Source organism: Ciconia boyciana, chromosome 7 (assembly GCF_034638445.1).
Source record: "Ciconia boyciana chromosome 7, ASM3463844v1, whole genome shotgun sequence".
NCBI lineage: Eukaryota > Metazoa > Chordata > Aves > Ciconiiformes > Ciconiidae > Ciconia > Ciconia boyciana.
This window is the reverse complement of record NC_132940.1, coordinates 43,351,477-43,367,037: the sequence shown is the minus strand read 5'-3', so window position 1 is coordinate 43,367,037 and position 15,561 is coordinate 43,351,477. Positions and strand designations below refer to the sequence as shown.

Sequence of the window (15,561 nt, the reverse complement as noted above, 5' to 3'; positions counted from 1 at the left end):
AACATCCAGCCCAGCACCGGCAGTCGGGGTGCCAGGAGGAGCTGTGCTTCAGTACCAACCACTTCCGAAGCAGATCGAACCCCTTCACATGCTACCAATATCTCTTTTTCAGCTGGAGTATAGCAGGCCTCGGATCCTCTGTATCCCCGACTCCAAAACCCTAGGGGTCAACCTCGAGTCTCCCCTGGTGCTTTCTGCCAGAGGCTCCAGGTAGGGCCATTCTCCCTGGCTGCAGTGTAGAGCACATTTTTTACATCTTGCCCTGCCCGGACTGGCCCAAGGGCTACTGCATGAACTATCTCCTGTTTAATTTGTTCAGAGGCTTGTCATTGCTCAGGGCCCCATTTGAAATCATTCTTCTTCTGGGTCACTTAACAGAGAGGGATTACAAATCAGACTAGTTTGGAATATGCATTCTCCAAAAACCCACAACGCCTAAGAAAGCTTGTGTTTCCTTTATGCTAGTTGGTGGAGTCATGGCTGTTATTTTGTTAATCACATCTGGGATCTGACGATGTCCATCTTGCCATTTTATTCCTAAAAAATAGATCTTCTGTGCAGGTCCCTTGACCTTACTTTGTTTTATGGCAAAACCAGGTTTCAGGAGGATTTAGACTATTTTCTTCCCTTTCTCAAAAACCTCTTCTGCTGTATTGCCCCACACAAGGATGTCATCAATGTATTGCAGATGTTCTGGAGCTTCACCCTGTCCAAGTGCACTCTGGATCGGTCCATGGCAAATGGTGGGGCTGTGTTTCCACCCCTGGGGCAGTCGATTCCAGGTGTAGTGAACGCCCCTCCAAGTGAAAGCAAACTGTGGCCTGCACTCTGCTGCCAAAGGGATTGAGAAGAAGGCAGTAGCAATATCAATTGTGGCATACCATTTGGCTGCCTTTGACTCCAGTTTGTATTGAAGTTCCAGCATGTCCAGCACAGCAGCATTCAGGAGTGGCGTGACTTCATTCAGGCTGTGATAGTCTACTGTTAGTCTCCACTCTCCATTAGACTTTTGCACTGACCATATGGGACTGTTAAAGGGTGAGCAAGTGCTGCTGATCACTCCTAGGCTCTCCAGTTGATGAACCAACTTATGGATGGGAATCAGGGAGTCTTGGTTGGTGTGATATTGCCATCAGTGCACTGTTGTGGTGGCGATCGGCACCTGTTGTTCTTCGACCCTCAGCAACCCCACAACAGAAGGGTCCTCTGAGAGACCAGGCAAGGTGGATAGCTGTTTAATTTCCTCCATCTCCAAGGCAGCTATACCAAAAGCCCACCGGTACCCTTTTGGGTCCTTGAAATACCCCCTCCTGAGGTAGTCTATGGCAAGGATGCACAGAGCCTCTGGGCCAGTCACAATGGGGTGCTTTTGCCACTCATTCCCAGTTAGGCTTACTTCAGCCTCCAAAACAGTTAGCTGTTGGGATGCCCCTGTCACTCCAGAAATACAGAACCCATATATAGCTTGATGGCATTAGGGTACACTGTGCACCGGTGTCTGCTAGAGCCTTATACTCCTGTGGGTCTGATGTGCCAGGCCATCGAATCCACAGTCCAATAAACCTGGTTGCCCCTTTCCTCCACCTGGCTGGAGGCAGGGCCCCCCCTAGTCCTGGTCATAGTATTTGCTACTCACTTCTTGTACATAGGAGTCAGGAGCTCCTTCATTAAAATCAGGAGTAAGATCAGCCCTTCTGCTCTGTCTGGGGAACTGTCCACTGGAAACCAGAACAGCAATTTTCCGGGAAGAACCCCTTTATGTGGGGTTGGTTTTCCTTGCAACTCACATACCCGTCCCCCTAGGGTTGATGCAGATTTTCCACCCCACTTCCTCATATCCTCTCTGTGGTCACGCAGGTAAAACCATAGGGAGCCCCATGGTGTGTACCCTCTACATCCTCTCTCTTGAGCAGAAGAATGTTGACTACTAATAGTAGTACTACTAATAGTAGTACTATACTACTAATAGTAGTACTACTAATGAGATGCTGGTCCATACAGGTGGAGAGTAGGACCTATCCTCTTTGATTTGCTGGACCTCCTGGGACAGTTTCTCCACAGCTGAGACAAGGGAGGAAGAGATACTTTCTTCGTATTGCTGGAGTTGGCTAGCCACTTCATCCGCCGTTGGTCCCTCTCCGTCTTTCCAGGTCAGTATTGCCAATGAGTTGGCATACGATGCCGGTGCACTCTGTACAAACTTCTGCCACATGGGTCACGTGTACTTGACTTCATCTGGATCTTTGGATAACTGCTTGTTGTCCAGGTCACCATAAACAACCTCCAGCATGGCTAATTCCCTCAGGTACTGGATACCTCTCTCCATGGTGGTCCATTTGCCCAGGCGATATATAACATCTTCCTTGAAGGGGTATCTTTCCTTCATACCTGACAGGAGTCGCCTCCAGAGGCTGGGGGCTTGTGCCCCTTTTCCAATCACCTTGTCAATGTCCCCTTCCCTAGAAAGGGATCCCAGCTGTTTGGCCTCCTTACCCTCTAATTCCAGGCTATTGGCCCCGTTATCCCAGCATCAGAGCAGGCAGGTGACAAGGTGCTCGCCTGGATGACGGCTGAAATCTTTTCACATATCTCGCAGCTCACTCAGGGATAGGGATCGGGTGGTTTCAGTCTCGTTTACGAGTTCTTCCTTTTCCTCCTCCTCTCCTCGTGGTGGCCCTTCTTTTTCATCATCCCTTTCTAAACAAGCTGACTTTCGCTTCCAAGATTTCTCAGATACTAATACCGATATGGGTCGGTTCCCTGGTTCAACCGCAGCACCTGTCGCAGGCGTTGGAGTAGCTGCAGCACCTGTCGCTTTGTTGTCAGATCCAGAGACCTTCTCTTCCCCTTGAGGGTACTGAATAGTGTTGAACAGGGCTTGGCAGGCATGGGCCAGGCCCCAGCACACTGCAGTGATTCGTGTCTCCCTAGAATTGCCAGGGTGACAGCATACTTTTTCCAAATATTCTACTAATTTTTCAGGATTCTGCACTTGTTCAGGGGTGAAGTTCCAAAACACTGGAGGTGTCCACCATCCTAGGCATTTGCCCATGCTATCACACACACGCTGCCACTCATAACTATACAGCCTTGGGGCAGATCTCTGGATGATATTACTAAATTGCTTATTAACCTTAGACAAAACCAAAACAATATTCCCAAGAAACACCAGTAGAAGTACCTTAACTACCCAAGGATGTTTAAGATACTGAAAAGTTATTGTAATGAAGGAAGAAACATCATAGAAGAAGGTAGCAAAGGTGCCATTCTGTATTTCCTCCATAAAAAACCTCTCAGAGGAAGAAGTATAATTGCTAATCGTCTCCATGAGGTGGTACCCAAAGTACAGTAATGGCTTCAGTATAAAACTCAAATACCAGATTAAGCTCAAGGACAGTGTTTTAATAACAAATCTCCCAGGCAAAACATCACTAATCCTGCAGAACACAGCAAGCTGCAAAAACCAACACTGATCTTTAACATGTACAGCAAAAAAATCAGCATGGTGCAGATCAGATAAACTAATGGAGAACAGATGAATCAATAGTGACCCACAACTGTTAAAAGATATAAATTCCTTAACACGCTCTGGTTAATCTGTTATTATCTCAAACCCTTCATGCCCCACGTTGGGCACCAGCAACTAAGCACACACAGCCGCTCGCTCACTCACCCCCCCACCGGCTGACGCCCAGCCCGTCCCCAAGCAGCGATCACTCCCCCCCAGCCAGCTTCCCCCAGTTTATATACTGAGCATGACATCACATAGTATGGAATGGCCTTTTGGCCAGTTTGGCTGTGCCCCCTCCCTGCTTCTTGTGCACCTGGCAGAGCATGGGAAGCTGAAAAGTCCTTGACTAGTGTAAGCATTACGTAGCAACAACTAAAACATCAGTGTGTTATCAACATTATTCTCATCCTAAATCCAAAACACAGCACTGTATCAGCTACTAGAAAGAAAATTAACTGCATCCCAGCCAAAACCAGGACAGAAGGAAACTGCTTGGCAGCATAAAGCACTTGACATTTGGTTGAAACAAACCTTTACAAACCAGGGAGAAGGTGCAGAATACTGCAAAACTTGTCTCCGAGATGAGGCTGTGCAGGTAACACTTTTTACAGTCATCTCTTACAGTAACATGCCTCAATGGACTGCACGGATAAGTCCAAGTGCCAAAACCATCCACATCCCAGCAGCAGATACACTTCTGTGCAGACAAGGAACCTGGCAAAATCCAGCCGAGATGTTCCACGTGCGCGGTGGTGGCTGCCAGCTGCTGGGGGTGTCTCACAGGACACCCTGGGGGGGACACCATGCCTAACTGCTTTAGAGCAAGAACGGGGTGTTTCCGCACAGCATTGATTTCACATGCCATAACATCCCACATGGTGCTGAAGACTGCAAGGGTCATCTCATGCCACCTCTAGCACATGCCCAATTTATCTGAGACAAGGCCATTTCTTCCTGCTGCTGAATGCACCTGATCCAAGCTCAAAGTGGAAAAGCACTGGGCTTAAAGTTCACTGAACTTTAAACAAGGCTGACTTTTGATCTGGCTTTAGGTTAGAAGATACTCATTAATTTTATTTAAACAAATCTGTCTACTTTTACTCCAGTACACTTTTAAGGGACAAGTTTTTAAGTTTTTTATTTGGGAATGCCACCATAGTCTCGTGGGAGCTGATCCTAGGTGACCCTTCATCTCCACTTTCCTCCCTCTTCTTGTTGAAGGGGTCCTTACCAGCAGTGTACCTCACTCTCTGTTCCATGATCTCCCCCTCCAGCTTCTCAGGATGGGAGCTCAGCTGCTACCACACCATGCTTTAAGCTTGCACAGGCATCTGAAGGCATGCAGCCCTGGCCATCCTGGGGTCTCCTGACAGGAGGCACAGAGTTTCTTTTCCATCCTTGGGCCATCACACCAGTAGCCCCTGAGGCAAAACTGGCAGAGAACCTCCAAGCCCTGGGTATGCTGGTTAGAGTATCTCCTCTCATGTAGAAGGAGCTGCAACACTCCACTATCAAAGCAAAGAAAAAACAACAGAGAAGCCTAGCAAAGCCCTCTCACACTATTTTGGGATTATTAATTTGCATTTCATTAGACTTTTGGTTTGGGTTTTTTTTTATTTTCAGGAATCAGCTCAGGTTTTTCTGCTTCCACTAAAATGTGTATCTATCTCTCTCAAATATATAACAAATACATATACGTACTTATATACCTATTCCCACCTATTTTTGAATTAGGTAATAATGCATTCAGGATACAATAAGAAATTGATATTGCTGAAATAAAAGCTTTTTCACAAACTGTCCAACATGCATATAGGTCAGAGTTGTATGTTGTCAAGGGAAATTACATTTACAAGTCATCTTCTCTGAACTTTTCTTCCTCGTTCTGAAGTTATTAAATATAGAAATCACTAGTTAAAAAAATGCATCAGTCTGACGAATATTTTCTGAGGTCCGTTAGGAACAATAATTTTAATTTTTTTTCCCCAAAGTACAGGGATAAAAATTATAAGCCTGCCCCAGTTTTTAAGGTTCCTCTCACTTTGGGTGGTGTGTAAAGCCTTATCTTTGCCTGGATCACCATAAGGCTTTATCTGCAGCCATCTCAAATAGGATGGAGCACCACTGCTTCAGAAATGAGCACACTTGCAGCCAACCTCCCTTGCCCTTTTTGGGAGGTCTTTACAAGGTGACCAAACATCAGAGCTCTTTCAGAGATCTCAGCAGATTACAGCCCAAAGAGGTGAAAAACCATCTGCATGAGAGCAGGGAAGCCAAGTGGAAATTTCCCACGCGCTTGTCTAGAGGCGCTGGCTCCCCCGAACCCTTTGACTTCGCCAGGGCGCTGCTACTGCCAGGAGAGATCAAAGTGCTGTACTCTGCACCGTCTGATCAAATGCTCGCGCAGCAGCTCTGGTGGTTAGCGCTTGGCAAAACCACTTCTCTGAATGCACTGGTAATTAAAAGAGCTATTTTTAAGAGACCAAGGTTGCACAGCACTGCGTGGAGGGGGGGAGGAGGGCTGGAGATGGATATACATGCTACTCATGAGGAACTGGGTACCTTTCTACTGTGTCTGCATCCCCAGGACTCTCCTCTTCCTCCTGGGAAATCCTCCCTAAGGCCCTTCACACCCCTTCCAGCATCGGCACCGCAGGAGGGGATGCTGTAATTTCCGTGGCCTTTCCCCACAGTGCAGTGGCAGGCAACTGCCCTCCTGCCTTGGTGAGATACATATACCCACCTCCAGCTCTCCTCCCTCCCTCCCTTGTTGAAAGTCCTTTCCTTATCTGCATTTTTTATCAGCTTTTCTCCCATTTCTCACGGATCCCCTGCGTGCAGTGCCTGTTCTGGTCTTCTGTCCTCTGCTCACCAAGATGTTTCAGAGCTGATGCATGAATCCCATAGGATGCTTCAAGTGCGAAGTAACGTCTGAGATGGGTGACTTCTGCCATAGTATAACACAGCATAGACCTCATGCATGTAAGAAAGACAGCAGAAGCCTTGAATATACAGAAGCAGGCTGACACGAGAGGGCCGCAGAGCCACACACACCAACAGCCAACTCCTGATAGTAAAAGCTGCCCCCAACTGATAGTCCTGATGGAGCCACCTCTAAAGCACATGCAAAACTTCAGTGAAAACAAGCAGGTGGGCTTGCCACTTCAGCAGCAAGTATGCAGAATTAATTACTCTGTTGATCTTACAAAATATGATTACATATACATCATCCTGTTATCATTAAAGGAAACTGTATTTTAATATGTGGTCCAAGGTTCTGCTGAGCATGCTCCACTGGTCTGAACGCCCACCTTGGAGAACCATTGCTAAACCTGGACGCAACACACCGAAGCACATCCCTGTCCTTCTCTCCTCCACCTTCAACCACCTAGACCCAACACATCAACAGTCCCTCTTCTCAAACAGGCAGGCTCTGCTCAGCCACAAGCCACTTTCTAAAGGAGCAGGGGTCAGAGGCTTCCACACAGCTATATGGAGCACCAGGGTGTGAAGGGAGTGTGTGCACGCCTATTTTTGGTTTTATTTCCCTATTTCAGATGTGCCCAAAGGAGGAAAGAGAGAAGGCCCTTTTCCATTTCAGCTATTAACATATTAAACAGCGTAACTGCTGACAAGAGGGCTGGGCAGACTGAGAGATACAGACACTACAGACCAAATATATCACTTTGCTGGTTTTCAAATATTCGACTTTCCCAGCTGCCTTTGTATATTACAAGCCAGGCCTAACCAGGCTGCCTAGTCTGAAACTGTATTTAGTAACAGGGGATTGGGTTTGTGTTCAACAGGAAGACTTCTGAGCATTTCAAAAGGGACTAAAGATTTTGTCGTGGCACAAATGGAAGGTAACTCTTCAGTTCAGTGTTACCAAAGCATGTTAAGAGAAGGAATATCTCAGCACTAAAAGTGAACCTGTGCTTAAGAGGTTGGCTTGGCCTTAGATTTCAGCTGTCCTGAAGACTGGCACCCAACCAAGGTCAAAATAATAGTAATCAGTCACTGCTGCATAACTGTACTTTGCACATGCACACAGAGCTGCCCTGTGCTCCCACACCTCCCGAGAGAGGATGACTCCCATATATACACGAGATTTTGAGAGAGAGAGAGAGAGAGAGAGAGAGAGAGAGGTTTTACAGGGGTGGAGCTTCATGGCTGACCTGCTTTTTTTATCCTCTATTCTATACCCAAATCGCACCTAACCAGAAGTCAAGCTCTCTCCAGCTTAGTTTCCTTCTTTCCCCGTGAAAAGAGCAGCTGAAAAGATGCCCAAGGCAACATGCCATGCTCTTTCTTCTCCACTCACCCACCTCCAGCAGTGCGTTGCCACTCCTACCAACATTCCCCAGGCCCCATATGCTCCATCTTGACATCCATGCAAATTCTGTCTGCTCTCTGCCCTCTTTGGGGATGGAAATCCAACAGCCTCCAGGCAGGCAGGCTGCTGGAGCTCCACCACCCCAGCCAAAGTGTTTCAGTTTGCAATGCTAAAGGTAATACAACACTGGGAGGGAGAAGCGTTCCCTGGCCAGAAAGGAAAAAAGGGTGGTGAATCTTTCACCATATTAACCTTTACCGTATTAAAGATTCAGGTTTTAAGCAGAGGAGAGGAGATTAGCATGTTACCAGCAGAAGAGGAAGTGAGGAGGAACATCTGGCACTCTTGATGATAGCAAGTTAAGGATTTAAAGAAACAGCTATACAATGAGGTCCTCCCAAACCTTCTTCACACATGAAAACAGGCACAAACCCAATACTTGTATTTGCAGTTACCTCCAAAAATGCCCCCTACCAAGTTAGCTTTCTCATGCACAAGAGAAAAGGCGGGGTCCCAGCATCACCACCTTCCCCAGCCACTGCGATGGCTCAGGCTGCCCAAGAGTCTTGCTTTGCATGATCAAAACCTTACAGTGTACCCTAATTGTATGCCAAAGGGTAGCAGCATTCACACAGTTACTGGACTAATCAGGCCCAAAGCTGAAGCATAGAGCTCTAGGAATATTCAATATGTGATATGGATCTTTTGGACTAGCTTGTCATCCCGGGAGGCAGCTGCCGAAGGTTTGCAGCACTGTGATAAGGGGCAGGATGCTGGTGCGGAAGAGTGACAGAAAGGAAAAGTAGTGGCAACAACAATAAAAGCACTTCAGGCATGTTCAGCAGAGGTCAGCTGTGAAAGCAGCCGGCTAATTACTCTAACCTAGCACCAACGGCAATATCCCCAGAGGGTTTCTGGGGAAAGCCCAAACTGAAATGAGCCCCAGCACATATCTTATACTAATTTTATGGAAGTCAGAATAATCACTGGATCTTAGACACGTATCTTTGGAGCATAACCAATACATATCAACATCTACAAGGGCTCCCACAAGAAGCAGAATAAATGTTTTCTTTTGCTTTAAAGGAGAAATATAGGATAGTTGCAAGGGGAATGGCAGAAAACTCTTCCTGTTTTCTTTACTGTCCTCCCAACTCCGCATGCAACACGAGACAGACCCAGTGCAAACAGCAGTGCCTCTGAATATATGGGGCCTCATCATGCCAACAGCAGCTGTGCTCTTGCTGCAGGCATGTGAAAGGGAAAAGAAGGGCAGAGAAAAGAAGAGGAAGAGCCACGGTCATCACCTTCATCTCCAGGTTCCTTCGCTGTCCACAGCAGTTCCTATCAAACCCTTCCAGGCAGAAGTAGATTGCCAGGTAAGGTCTGTAGGAGATGCCACCACAGGGAGCACATCCGTCCTCTGCACGCAATTCTTCATGCTCCCATCTCTCTTTTAATCGAGTTCTCTAGCCTAGGAAAGAAATTAAGGGGAAGATGTTAGACAGTCACATCAGACTGATCAGAAACTACCAGACTGGGGACTACAACCACCAGCCAGGACTACACAGCAAGTCAGCAGTGACACAGAAACGCCCATAGCCTACAGATGCTGCTGCACCCACACCACAGGCAAGGGTGCCCTGGGTGAGGCCAGCAACCAAGCCACCAACACCTTTAAACATAACTTGTGCTTGAGTAAAACAGCACACAGAGCCTTATTCTGAAGGCAAAATCTGCTGGTGAAGACCCGCTGGTTGCAGAACTCCCCAGAGTCTAACGCCAGGAGCCAGAGTCAGGGAGAGCTGGTAATGCTGAGATCAGGGCAGAAGAACTCACCCTCAGCACTGGAGTTCTGGGTCCCTAAGGAGATCTCAGCAATGCAGCCTGTATAAACACATGTGCAAAGCCCTTCTTGCAGATCCTTCTCCCACTGAACCATTAATAGCAAAACCCACTGCCTACACTGATGCAACAGAGCAGTGATGCAGTGCACTTATCTGATGACCCTCACTGGGAACACAAAAGAGCCTTCACAGAGTTTATTTTTCTAACCTCTCCCCTACTTCTAGAAGAAGCTCAGTGTAACTGCAGCACGTGTCCTAAAATCCTCTTAAATAAGATATTAATCACAAGACTGTTCAGCAAGTGAGAGCACATGGTCCGCTCGAAAAATGCCATGTCCCATAATTATCCTGCCCTGGGCAAGTTTCCAGTGTATGTGCATGGCCTGGCATATGTTTCACCTCTGAGTCCAGGAGCTCAGCTTTCTGCTCTCAGCAGGGAACCCAAGCGCTCACAGCTTAAGGAGAGGTCTTGATATGCTGATATCCCAAATTACTGCCAGCCTGAACCATCCGAGGACCCCAACCCACTGCAGCACACCACTGCAGGGGAGGGAAAGCAGCAGGGAAAAAGTTTAGGCTTTACAAAGTTTGTGTGATGAGGAAAGGGAGAAGATAGAAAAAAAGAGAGGTAAAAAGCAAGAAAGGAGGAAGATAGAAAAAAGAAGAGGGGTACTGCTCAGTGCAAAGAGACACCGACATGCAACGCCTTACCACGAGCGCTGCGGTCCCATCAGCGCCGGCTGGTGCAGGTTCTTGCCGGGTGAGAAATAATGAAACTAAAACGACACTTGAGGGTTACGTCAAAGGTGAGGAAAACAGAAAGAGCTGGCTGCTAGACTGAAAAATACACTCCTCGCGTCTCCCGGCCAGCAGTGTACCTCGGCATAGCAGCACCTTTGAGAGCCACCTAACCCAGCAAGGGGTCAGCCATCACAGCAAGCAATTGGAGCAAGCCACCCTCAGGCGAGGAAATTTGGACAGGCAGACTACAGGACAGCTGTAATGCAGTACGGGAAGGCGGGATAAGTAATGGTGAGCCTGAGCCCCAGCACATTTACATTCCAGGCTAGGAAATCTCCAGCCAGCGAGCTCAGCAGAGCAGCAATATCCCCTTGCTGCAGACTGTGCTCACACCAGGCTTTGTGGCCTGCAGTAAGGGCATGTTTAAGTTAGAGAAACGATGCAAACAGGAGAGAAAAGGGAGGCAGAAGAACACAGGCAGTACACAGCAAGCCCTGCACACTGGTTGTCCAGCCACACAGCACTTCTTCAGGGACATCACTTAAAAATGTACAACAATACACCTCTGGCTTCCTGCTCCCTGCCCAAGTCTGCCTTTATACATGACTGAAAAGTGAACCCAGAGATGCCATCAGAGGCATGCATCTTCTGCCGTGGCAGTGCCTGGGGCAGCCGCAGAGCTGGGAGAGGAAGCACAACGGCCAGGCTGGGGCCGAGGGAGCTGCTCAGCTGTCTGCCTTCTCCTTCCCACTAACAGATGTTCAGAAATATTCACCAGCATCTCTGGGAGGTAAGAGGATCGAGGGGACGTGCACGCCTCAACATAGCAGGACAGCGAGTTTGCCTGCTCAGGAGCAGCTCTGGTGGCCCAGCCCCTTCTAGATGTGCACAGAGCCCGTGCTGGGAGTCACCAGCTGCAGGATGGGTAGCTCAAATCCTCAGCACTTGTCCTACAAGCCATGAGCATGAGAATGATCAGGCCCGCTTGCCTTCTGGTCAAGCCTGAGTTTGACAAATTCATCAACACAGCATTTCTAGAGGGCAAGCCTTTGCATCACCAGGAATACTAGCAGAGAGTTACTGGAAGAGAAGATACCTTGGAAGATGTCAAGGTTAAGTAAGGACCCAAAATTACCCCCTCACGCACAACAATGTTGTAAAAAATTATCATTAATTTATCATTAATTCTTCTTCCCTCCTCAGACAGAGGATCTTTATGGAAAGATAGTAGAGGATGCTGAAGGTCTGGTACCAGCCCAGGTGAGTTTATCGGCCTGAAGGGAATTAATACCCTAGTAACATCCAGGCTCCAGTGTGACAGGTATGTGCACTAACAGTCAGTGATCATGGATAGTGGGACCAGGAGGCAAGAGGAGGCAGCAACTCTCTGCAGTCATTCAGCATCCCTCCCACTGGCAGCCGGCAGAGACTTACAGCTTATCTTCTTTCTACGAGTGAGAAATTATTTCTCCTTCCCACCTTACCCAGCTGCAGCATAACCAATTGCCTGATGGCTGCTTTGGCAGAGGAAAACATCCTGCTGTCTGTGTTCTTCTAAAAGAAATTGTATTTCCTATCAGCAAAGCATCCTCCTCACCCATAGTCCATAGAGAAGACCGTTTCATTGCTACCATCTGCTGATCACTCAAGTGGCAGAAGTCTGTGTGGTGGGCTGAGGAGCCCAGCCCCTGGTAGAACAGCCTTCTCCCCTCCCCACACATCACAAAACATTAAAAAAAAAAAAAAAAGACATTATAATCCTGCACCTCATTTTGTCACAGCATACTTCCTTCATGCAGCAGAAGCGCTCTCTGAATAACAGCACTGAAGCAAGGTTCTGCCTGAGTTTTTTTCCACTAAGTTAAAAAAAAAGAGAAGTGTCGTAAATAAGACACAAAGGCCAGATAAAGTGCCATGACAGAGGCAAATCAAAGCTTCCAGAGAGAAGTGATTCCTGCCTTGCTTCTGTTAGAGCTGCTATGAAACCAAACAAACATCTTAAAATAAACTTTTCACATCTTTTATTGCCAGACCCTTGCAGAAGGTCAGGCCCATGATCAAGTCTGCACATGGGCTGAGTTCTCCGCACCAGAATTGCATTTCATGGACATCAGAAATTATGAAGAGGAGTGAAGTCCTGGCAAACTCCCAAAATTGGCTAGGTACCCTGTGCACGCCTCAGGTCCCCATCTATACAGAGATGCTTTCCAACAAATGCATTGCGAAGTGCAGATGCTCAGACATTTACGAGGAGCACCACAGACAAGCATACTGGAGAACTTAGGTTTCTGTCTTTGGGGCAGGGTTTAAGTGCACAAGTAAAGCACAGTCTCAAGCAGCAAAAAGAAAAAGAAAAACACAGAAACAAAACCAACAACAAATACAAATTCATTGTGCAAAATGAGCAAGGCAGCATCACGCTGAGAAGAAGCTGACAAACCATGTAATCAGAAGCTGTAGCACACGCACAAGTCAAATTTGGGCTGTATAAGTAACTTAAATGCTATCCTGCTTTCTGAGAGCCTGGCTTTGCAACCCTTTCCTCCTGCTATTGAGGCCCAGGTTAACAGCTTAACAATTCCACAAGGACACAATAATGCTTGATAAATCTGCCATTTCTACAATGTAAACTGTTGAATTCATATATAAATTTTTGGCATGGCTGATGCTACTAGAATACACCTCTGCTACAAAATGGAACCTTCTTATAAATAAATTATAATAAAAAAATAAAATCAAAGGCATGAACGTAGCGTGAACTACAGGAATTCCATGAGTTGCATTCATTTTGATCGGATGTAGCTTTGCTTGGTTTTGATGCCTTCAGCCTAACAAGCTATTGTTGACCCTTACTCAATTCAATTGCTTCACAATACTGCAGGAGAAAGACTTCAGACACCAATCACTGCTGAAGCTAGAGGAGCAGAAGGCAGCAGTTTCCAGGGGAAACACAAAAGTCCTTCCACTTTAATAAAGCCACATTTCCCCTTTATTAAAGCAACTTTTAGGACAAGCCTAGGGCTACTGCAGACTGCTGCAATTAATTCTAGGTACACACATAAATTGGCCAGTTTCTGCTTAGGTGGCCCAACGTCACCTCAGAGCAACAGGTCTTTGCAAACACTGGACTTTGCAAATGCCATCCCTTCTGCAGAAGAGGGGCACAGCAGCCAAGAAAGCAGAGAACTGTGACAGCACTAAGGTGGTACCTTTGCCAGGGATTTGGGGATGATGCGATTGCTGCTGCCAGACCTCAACCTCTGCTACCAAGGAACAGGGCTACTGCTCTCAAGGGCAGGAACTGAAAATACAGTTACTGATTACTATCTTGGCCATATGCCTGGGGGAACGCATGCCCAAGTTGTGACATTATCAGGAAATACTAGCGAAGAAATCCCCTGCTATCACACCACTGTCATGGTTTAACCCCCGTTGGCAACTAAGCACCACACAGCCGCTCGCTCACCCTCCCCGCCCCCGGTGGTATGGGGGAGAGAATTGGGGGAAAAAAGTAAAACCCGTGGGTTGAGATAAAGACTGTTTAATAGGACAGCAGAGGAAGAGAAAATAATAATAATAGAAGAATATACAAAACAAGTGATGCACAATGCAATTGCTCACCACCTGCTGACCAATGCCCAGCCCGTCCCCAAGCAGCGATCGCTGCCCCCTGGCCAACTCCCCCCAGTTTCTATACTGAGCATGACGCCATATGGTATGGAATAGCCCTTTGGCCAGTTTGGGTCAGCTGTCCTGGCTGTGCCCCCTCCCAGCTTCTTGTGCACCTGGCAGAGCATGAGAAGCTGAAAAGTCCTTGACTAGTGTAAGCACTGCTTAGCAACAACTGAAACATCAGTGTGTTATCAACATTATTCTCATACTAAATCCAAAACACAGCACTATGCCAGCTACTAGGAGGAAAATTAACTCTATCCCAGCCAAAATCAGGACACTGCCTTTCCCATGAACAGAGCTAGAAACTCATCTGTTGAAAGGCAAGTTCAAAGAGGACTTTGTTTCCCACACTTCACCAGGACACAGTGCAGTAACAGAAAGACAGCCAACCCACACAATAGACATGGTTCAAGCAGGAACTACATCATGGTCATTGAAGAAAGATTACCTGTGCAAATTATGGCTAATCCAACCTCTTCTGCCTAGCAGCAGCCTCACCCAGGCAACAACCCAACAGGATCCTTTTTCCACACCCACCAGCTTCGCAGAAATTTCTCCCTGCTTCCCCTCGGACAAGGTACTGCAAGCACGAACATTTCATTTCAAACCCATCTTGCTTGAGATAAACTCAACTTCCTTGATCCTCCTCCCCACACCGGAGCTGAAGAACTGCTCTTTTTCCAGTGAGCAACACCAAAGTAGCTTCTCCCCAGGCTTTTTTTAAGGGGGTAGTTTTTGCAGCTCATCTGCTCTGAACCAGCACATCTAGTTTTTGACACAAACACACAGCTAGTAGTCTCCTGGTAATGTAACCAAATGTAACCAAAGTGATTAGTTTTTTATTTTGTAACTAAGCAGCATGGAGGTAGGAGCAGGGCAGAAAATACTTTAATGTTGTGTTTGTACATCTATGGCTATGGCTATGCCACTATGCCCAAAGACAATAGGACAAGGAGTAGTATGGACATGCTGCTATGCTCCCAGTACAGCCCCAGCCCATCCTGACAATGAGTCGAGGGGCAGTTAGAATAATTGGTTTGTGTTAGAATAGGAATAAGGGTGCCAAATCATTGTTGGGGACCATGTACCATGAAGAAGGGAAGCAAGTTACACAAGCAAGATGATATTGCGCATGCTCATAAGAAGGGGTCAACTAAAGGACACACCTGTACAACCACCAAGGACAACCAGAGACCGCCACGGAAGCCCCTCAGAGTTCAAGGACACATGCGTAATGACCATGCAAATATGATAATTAGTTCTGGAAAACAGAATGAATATGCATGATCATTCTGGGAAATTTGATGCATACGTATGTAATCAGATAATATAAGTTTTGGTTGATGTAACCTGTGGTATGCACGCTAGGTGGAACGATCCCCCGTGCATCCGGCGCCGTAACAAAGAATGCCTGCTTCTTAATACTACATTGGTGTTAAGGAGTTTGATTCCCG

General features: G+C 47.1%; 1 protein-coding gene across 9 annotated transcripts in view; it reads right to left on the bottom strand.

Moving 5' to 3' along the window:
- ST6GAL1 (ST6 beta-galactoside alpha-2,6-sialyltransferase 1) overlaps nucleotides 1-15,561 on the bottom strand; it is a 60,620-nt gene that overhangs the window by 30,684 nt on the left and 14,375 nt on the right. For 7 of the 9 annotated variants that reach the window (XM_072868432.1, XM_072868434.1, XM_072868435.1 and 4 more), the window contains one exon: nucleotides 9,152-9,318. The gene's annotated coding sequence lies outside the window, so the exon portion shown is untranslated. Of the gene's footprint in view, nucleotides 1-9,151; nucleotides 9,319-9,683; nucleotides 9,881-10,402; nucleotides 10,706-15,561 lie in introns of those variants that run through there. The other 2 variants (XM_072868439.1, XM_072868437.1) reach the window with 2 other exon arrangements.